The 7,500-nt window shown below is 41.3% G+C and overlaps 1 protein-coding gene and 2 non-coding genes across 4 annotated transcripts in view; 1 reads left to right on the top strand and 2 right to left on the bottom strand.

Annotated features, from left to right (window-relative positions):
• The window catches only part of LOC122250243 (uncharacterized), an 83,593-nt gene that overhangs the window by 56,479 nt on the left and 19,614 nt on the right, over positions 1-7,500 (top strand). The gene's annotated exons all lie outside the window — the stretch shown is intronic.
• TRNAR-ACG (transfer RNA arginine (anticodon ACG)) lies at positions 3,658-3,730 on the bottom strand. Its single transcript has one exon. It is a non-coding gene; the product is annotated as a tRNA-Arg (tRNA).
• TRNAR-ACG (transfer RNA arginine (anticodon ACG)) lies at positions 6,692-6,764 on the bottom strand. Its single transcript has one exon. It is a non-coding gene; the product is annotated as a tRNA-Arg (tRNA).

The raw sequence follows: 7,500 nt of genomic DNA, 5'->3' as shown, positions 1-7,500 counted from the left end.
AAATACTATTGGGAGTTAGGTGTCCCGACAGGTGAACAGGAGAAAGAATGCAGGGTGTGTAGGTCACCAAGGTCACACACATTAATACATTATATCTTACAGTGTCCCATGCTTCAGATTTACAGAAACTCAGAGATAGCTGGACTCCCCGAACAAGCTGTATGGATGTTTAGAAATGGCCAGGTAATAAAGATTTTGAAGAAGTACAAACACTTTGCATCGATCACATAATTGTAGTTGACAACTGTGTATATCCGATTGTGACTTCCCTCCTGTCGAGACTATGATAGCCCGAGTAGGATATTATTGAGATGTGGATGAATATCATTTATGATACATCATCCTGTTGAATACAAACATATTTTTAGACTTACTGATAAATTCCTTCCTCCAGGAACATACGTATGTTTTATTAACATATATGTGCTTCACATTTCCAAGAATGTAATTATGATAATTTATACTGTCATATCGCTCTCCTGATATGTAAACATTTAACTGTATATGCTTGTGATTGAACCGCCTTTTGTTCTGCATATATTTCAACATGTTGACAAAACTGTAAGGTCTTGTAAGATATATGTGAGCCCAAAGAGGGACTAAGATTGTGGTGAGGATAACCTATGTTACCTCATCCTTTTGAGATGTATGTAATGACTTGTCTCAATAAACTCGTCAAAGTCAAATTCAAAAGTCTCCCCCTCTCCCCTCCACTCTCTCTCCCCCTCTCCCCTCTACTCTCTCTCTCCCCCTCTCCTCTCTCTCTCCCTCTCCCCTCTACTCTCTCCCCTCTCCTCTCTCTCCCCCTCTCCCCTCTACTCTCTCTCCCCCTCTATTCTTTCTCCTCTTTCTCTCTATTGTCTCTCCTGTCTCTCTCTGCCTTGTCTCTCTCGCTCGCTCCCCCTTCTATCTCACCCCCCATCTCTCTCTAATTCTCTCTCTCTAATTCTCTTTTTCGCTCGCTCGCTCAATCGCTCTCTCTCTCTCCTGTCTCTCTCACTCTCTCCAGTCTCTCTCTTCTCTCCTGTCTTCCCACTCTTTCCCTCTCTCTCGCTCTCTCTCCCCCCTCTCTCTGATATTTCTCTCTCATAATGTATGTATGTTTATATATGTGTGTGTGTGCGCGCGCGCGTGTGGATGCATGCATGTATGCATATATGTATATGTGTATATACACATACATATATATAGACTTATATATATGCACACACATATATAAGTAATGCATACATGCATTATGTATGTATGTGTATGTATGTATGTATATATGTATGTATGCATGAATATATGAAGGTATGAATGAAATCCTGAAGCAGAATCTTAGTAGGGCATATTCGTTGGTTTTTACAATAGAAAAAATAATTACGTTCTTGGGGGACCGAGCCAATGCATGAGAAAAAAAAAATAGACGCCATTAAGATTCTGTAGCTATACAGTTTTAACACAATCCATAGAATTTTGTTCCTTTGCTCTCGCAAGTGGACCCGCCACTGCTGTCAGAGATGTTTATTTTGCTTCCAACATTTGGTAAACGTATCGCCAAGTGATATTTTTGTAGGAACATCTGATGAAGTTACGTTTGTGACAGGTATCCGATAGGATTCATTGTGATAAAACGTACTAAATATCAAACAACTTGTAATTCAAATTTGTAATATCAGTACTGAATTAAATATTGTAACAAGCGACTAAACGTTTGCAAATATTATGTAATTGGACATACTTGTGCACCGCATATGTAGTATGCTCCTGATTGCTATAAATAAAAGTTATATTTTGTAACAAGAAAAATATACAAGCATAGGAAAGCATGAAATCACAGTCTTTTTCACTTTATTTGTGCCTCTATTTATAATGTTTATACAATGCCATGGCTATCAAAGGCTTTCAGTTTGCATACCGAACAATTGTAGAAAACAGGATTCAACTGACTGTAAAAATAGATTCACAAACTCTCTCTCTCTAGTCCATTAGTAAAACTAGATTCACAACTCTCGTCTCTCGGTTCCATTTTCAACTTGAACAGAAGTGTGTTGGAGTGAGGGCTGCTCCTCCTCCGAGGAGGAGTGAGCTGTTGCTCCTATGCTCCCCGAGAGGAAACTCTTTGCCACAATGTAAGATTTGTCTGAGGATATGTGTGAAAGATAGATAAAAAGAAAGATAAAACAACAACTCTCTGTCTCCGTTTTTCCTCTCTCTCCCTCTCTCTCCGTCTTAACTTCTCTCGCATCTCTCTCTCTCTATCCTTTCTCTCTCTGTCTAACGCTGTCTCTCTCTCTGTCTCTGCCTCTCTCTCTCTGCCCCCCCCCCCCCTTTCTCTTCTCTCTCCTGTCTCTCCTCTCTTTCTCGTCTCTCTCTCTCCTGTCTCTCTCTCATCTCTCTCGCTCTCTAGTATCTCTCGCCCTTTATCTCTCTCCTGTCTCTACTGTTTCTTTCTCTCTCCTGTCTCTTTCTTTTTCTCTCCGTCTCTCTCTTCTGTCTCTCTTTCTCTCCTGTCTCTTTCTCTCCCCCCCCCCCCTCTCTCTCTCTCTCTCTACCCTCTTCTATCTCCTCTTTTCTCTCTTCCCTCTCTCTCCCTCTCCCCTCTCCTCTCTCTCTCCCTCTCCCCTCTACTCTCTCAACCCTTCTCCTCTCTCTCTACTGTCTCTCTTCTCTCTCTCCTCTCTCCTATCACCCTCTCCCGCCTCTCTCTATCCTGACTCTCTTTACTGTCTCTCTCTTTCTCTCCCCTCTCTCTCTCTCCGCCACTCCGCCTCTCTCTCTCTCTTGTCACTCTCTATTTTCTGTCTCTCTCTGCTCTCTCTCTCTCTCCACCCCCCCCCCCATCCCCAACCCCCACTCTCCTCTCTCCTCTTTCCTCTCTTCCCTCTCTCCCTTTCCCCTCTCCTCTCTCTCTCTCCCTCTCCTCTCTACTCTCTCTCTCCTCTCCTCTCTCTCTCCCTCTCCTCTCTACTCTCTCTCTCTCTTCTCCTCTCTCTCTCCCTCTCCTCTCTACTCTCTCTCTCCTCTCCTCTCTCTCTCTCTCTACTGTCTCTGTCCTGTGTCCTGTCTCTCTCTGTCTGGTCTCTCTCGCTCCACCCTTCACTCTCGCCCCCCCCCCTCTACCCTTCTCTAATTCTTTTTCTTGCTCGCTCGCTCCATCGCTCTTTCTCTCTCTGTTCTGTTTCTCTAACTCTTTCCTGTCTCCATCTCTCTCCTCTCTCCTGTCTTTCTTCTCTCTCTTTCCCACTCTCTCTCCTCTCCTCTCTCTCTCTCTCTCTCTCCTTTCTCTGTGTGTGTGTATGCTTGTGTATGTGTGTGCGCGCACGCGCGCGTGTGCATGAATGCATGTATGCACATATGTATATATATATATATACATATACAGGCATATATATATATATATATATATATATATATATATATATATATATATATATATATATATATATATATATATATATATATATATATATATATATATATGAATGAAGGTATGAAGGTATGAATGAAATCTTGAAGCAGAATCTTAGTATGGCAAATTCGTTGTTTATTATAATAGAGAAAATAAATACGTTCTTGGGAGACCGAGCCAATGCATAAGAAAAAAAACTAGACGCCATTATGATAGTTCGCATGGAAACTTCTGGAGATTCGAGACAGTAAAGAAAAGGTAATCGACCTTGCCAGGATTCGAACCTGGAATCTTCTGATCCGTAGTCAGACGCGTTATCCGTTGCGCCAAAAGGCCTTTATAAATGACAAAGTATGTCAATTAATTGTCAAAGTAGTACTGTAGTCCACAAGATATATTTCACGTGATTACTGCATTCAAATAACTCAATACGCAGACCAGAATTTAAGCTTACAGTATAGTCATCCTCATTTCCTTGACTGCCTATCCGTTGATTAAGAGCTGTAATTTCCTTGTGTAGTAGTAATGACAATGACATGTTTTACTGAGACGAATTCGAGGCTTCTCTTAATTGGAGTAACTCAGATAAGATCCATGGAAAAGACATTCAGATGCTACCTTCAACTATAGATACATCAAAAAACATTTTTATGCTGGTAATCATTGTTTAACAGTCAGTGCTAGACATCGGACGTAAACATGTTGAAGCCATTTGGAAAGCAATAGAATTGTTACAAAATATCAGATTTTTTTTTTTTTTTTTTTTTTTTTTTTTTTTTTTTTGTATATACATTTCTTATTTATTTTTTGTCGTGATAATCTTAACTTGTATACGTAACGCCGTTGCTGGGGTTGATATATTCTTACTATTGTGTTGTCAGCCACTGGGACAATTATATACAGTTTTAACACAGCGCATAAAATTTTGTTCCTTTGCTCTCGCAAGTGGACCCGCCACTGCTGTCAGAGATGTTTCTTCTGCTTCCAACATTTGGTAAACGTTTCGCCAAGTGACATTTTTGTAGGAACAGCTGATGAAGTTACGTTTGTGACAGGTATCCGAAAGGATTCATTGTGATAAAACGTACTAAATATCAAGCAACTTGTAACTTAAATTTGCAATATCACTGTTGAATTAAATATTGTAACAAGCGACTAAACGTTTGCAAATAATATGTTGTCAGTCATACGTGTGTACCGCATATGTAATATGCTCCTAATTGCTGTAAATAAAAATAACAAGAAAAATATACAAGCATAAGAAAGCATGAACTCACAGTCTTTTTCATTTTATTTGTACCTCTATTTATAATGTTTATACCATGCCATGGCTATCAAAGGCTTTCAGTTCACATACTGAACAATTGTACGATAGCGGATTCAACTGACTAAAAATAGATTCACAAACTCTCTTTCTCTCTGGGTTTATTATTTCAACTTGAACAGAAGTGTGTTGGAGTGAGGGCTGCTCCTCCTCCGAGGAGGAGTGAGCTATTGCTCCTATGCTAACCGAGAGGAGACTCTTTGCCACAATGTAAGACATGTCTGAGGATATGTGTGAATCACGCGTGTGACATTGGTATGTGAAGTGTTCCATGTATATATAGCGCTTGCGATGGGAAAGATAAAATAACTCTCTCTCTCTCTCTCCGTTTTTCCCTCTCTCCATCTCTCTCTCCGTTTTTCCCTCTCTCCCTCTCTCTCTCCGTCTTAACCTCTCTACCGTCTGTCGCTGTCTCTCTCTCTCTCTCTGCCTCAGCCTCTCTATCCCCCCCCCCCTTTCTATTCTCTCTCCTGTCTCTCTATCCTCTCTCCCTTTATCTCTCTCCTGTCTCTCTTTCTCTCTCTCTCCTGTCTCTTTCTCTCTCTCTCTTTCTTGTCACTCTCTCTTTCCTGTCTCTCTCTCTCCGCCCCCCCCCCCTTCTCTCTCTCTCACACACACTCTACCCTCTCCTCTCTCCTCTCTCTTTCCTCTCTCTCTCCCTCTCCCCTCTCCTCTCTCTCTCCCTCTCCCCTCTACTCTCCCCCTCTCTCCTCTCTCTCTCTCTTTGTCTCTTTTCTGTCTCTCTTCTCTCTTGTCTCTCTCTCCCGTCTCTCTCCTCTCTCTCTCTTCTGTCTCTCTCCGCCTCTCTCTCTTTCTCTTTCTTGCCTCTTTCCTGTCTCTCTCCGCTCTCTCTCTCTCACTCCCTCCCCCCCTCTCTCTCTCCCCTTTCCCCTCTCCTCTCATCCCTCCCTCTCCCCCTCTCCCCTCTACTCTCTCTCTCTCTCTCTCTCTCTCTCTCTCTACTGTCTCTCTCCTGTCTCCTGTCTCTCTCGCCCCCCCCCCCCCCATCTCTAATTCTCTCCGCTCTCCTGTCTTTCTTCTCTTTCTTTCCCTCTCTCTCGCTCTCTCTCTCTTCTCTCTCCTCTCTCTCTAGCGCGCGCCCCTCTCTCTCTCCTTTCTCTCTCTCTCTATGTATGTATGTTTGTATATGTGTGTATGTGCGCACGCGCGTGTGTGTATGCATGCATGTATATATGTATATGTGTGTATATTCATATATATATATATACAGACATATATATGTACACACTCACATATAATGCATGCATGTATTATGTATGTATGTATGTGTGTGTGTATGTATGAGTATATTTAACAGATCCGGGCTTGAACACTGATTGTATGTGGGTAACGTGGCCTAGGGTGTGAAGAACACGGCAGGAACAGCTTTCTTGGTTTATTGCTAAGCTTGAACAGTAGGACGTTGGAGTGAGGGCTGCTCCTCCTCCGAGGAGGAGCGAGGTGTTGCTCCTCTGCTCCCCGAGAGGAGACTCTCTACCACAATGTGTGACTTGTCTCAGGAGATGTGTGAATCAAGGTGTTTTCTTGTGACATGTGACATTTGGAATGTGATGAGTGAAGTGTTGCATCAATACATAGCTCTTACAAAGGGAAAGACAAAACAATACTGTTATGTCTGGCGTGAGAGGGGCAGACAGACAGATGAAGCAACGAGCGTACGTATACAGTATGTATGTATATATGTGTATGTAGTAGAATATATATATAACAATTACAGCAGACATGTAAATACAGTGGTTATAGTATATATGTATACACATACGTATATATGTATGAATGTATGAAGGTATGAATGAAATGCTGAAGCATTAGTAGGGCAAATTCGTTGTTTTTTACAATAGAGAAAATAAGTACGTTCTTGGGAGACCGAGCCAATGCATAAGAAAAAACCTAGACGCCATTAGATTTCGCATGGAAACTTCTGGAGATTCGAGACGTAAAGAAAAGGTAATCGACCTTGCCAGGATTCGAACCTGGAATCTTCTGATCCGTAGTCAGACGCGTTATCCGTTGCGCCACAAGGCCTATATATATGCCAAATTATGTCAATTAATTGTCAAAGTAGTACTGTAGTCCACAAGGTATATTTCACGTGATTACTGCATTCAAAGAACTCAATACGCAGACCAGAATTTAAGATTACAGTATAGTCATCCTCATTTCCTTGACTGCCTATCCGTTGATTAAGAGCTGTAATTGCCTTGTGTAGTAGTAATGACAATGACATGTTTTATTAAAACGAATTCGAGGCTTCTCTTAATTGGAATAACTCAGATAAGATCCAAGGGAAAGACATTAAATTCCTACCTTCAACCATAGATACATCAACTAACATTTTTATACTGGTTGTTATTGTTTAACAGTCAGTGCTAGACATCGGACGTAAACATGTTGAAACCATTTGGAAAGCAAAAGAATTGTTACAGAATTTCTTTTTTTTTTTCTTTTTTTTTTTTTGTCGTGACAATCTTAACTTGTATACGTAACTCCGATGCTGTGGTAAATATTTTCTTACTATTGTATTGTCAGCCACTGGGACAATTATATACAATTTTAACACAGCGCATAGAATTTTGTTCCTTTGCTCTCGCAAGTGGACCCGCCACTGCTGTCAGAGATGTTCATTTTGTTTCCAACATGTGGTAAACGTACACACACAGAGTCGTTTCCCCTTTATTTGTGCCTCTATTTATAATCTGTTTGTACCATGACATGGCTATCAAAAGCTTTCAGTTTTCATACTGAACAATTGTAGGATACA

This window comes from Penaeus japonicus, unplaced genomic scaffold (assembly GCF_977035675.1).
Source record: "Penaeus japonicus unplaced genomic scaffold, GWHDUDI00000001_assembly GWHDUDI00000012, whole genome shotgun sequence".
Lineage (NCBI taxonomy): Eukaryota > Metazoa > Arthropoda > Malacostraca > Decapoda > Penaeidae > Penaeus > Penaeus japonicus.
The sequence above is the reverse complement of the archived record's forward strand: the minus strand, read 5'-3'. Positions and strand labels throughout refer to the sequence as shown.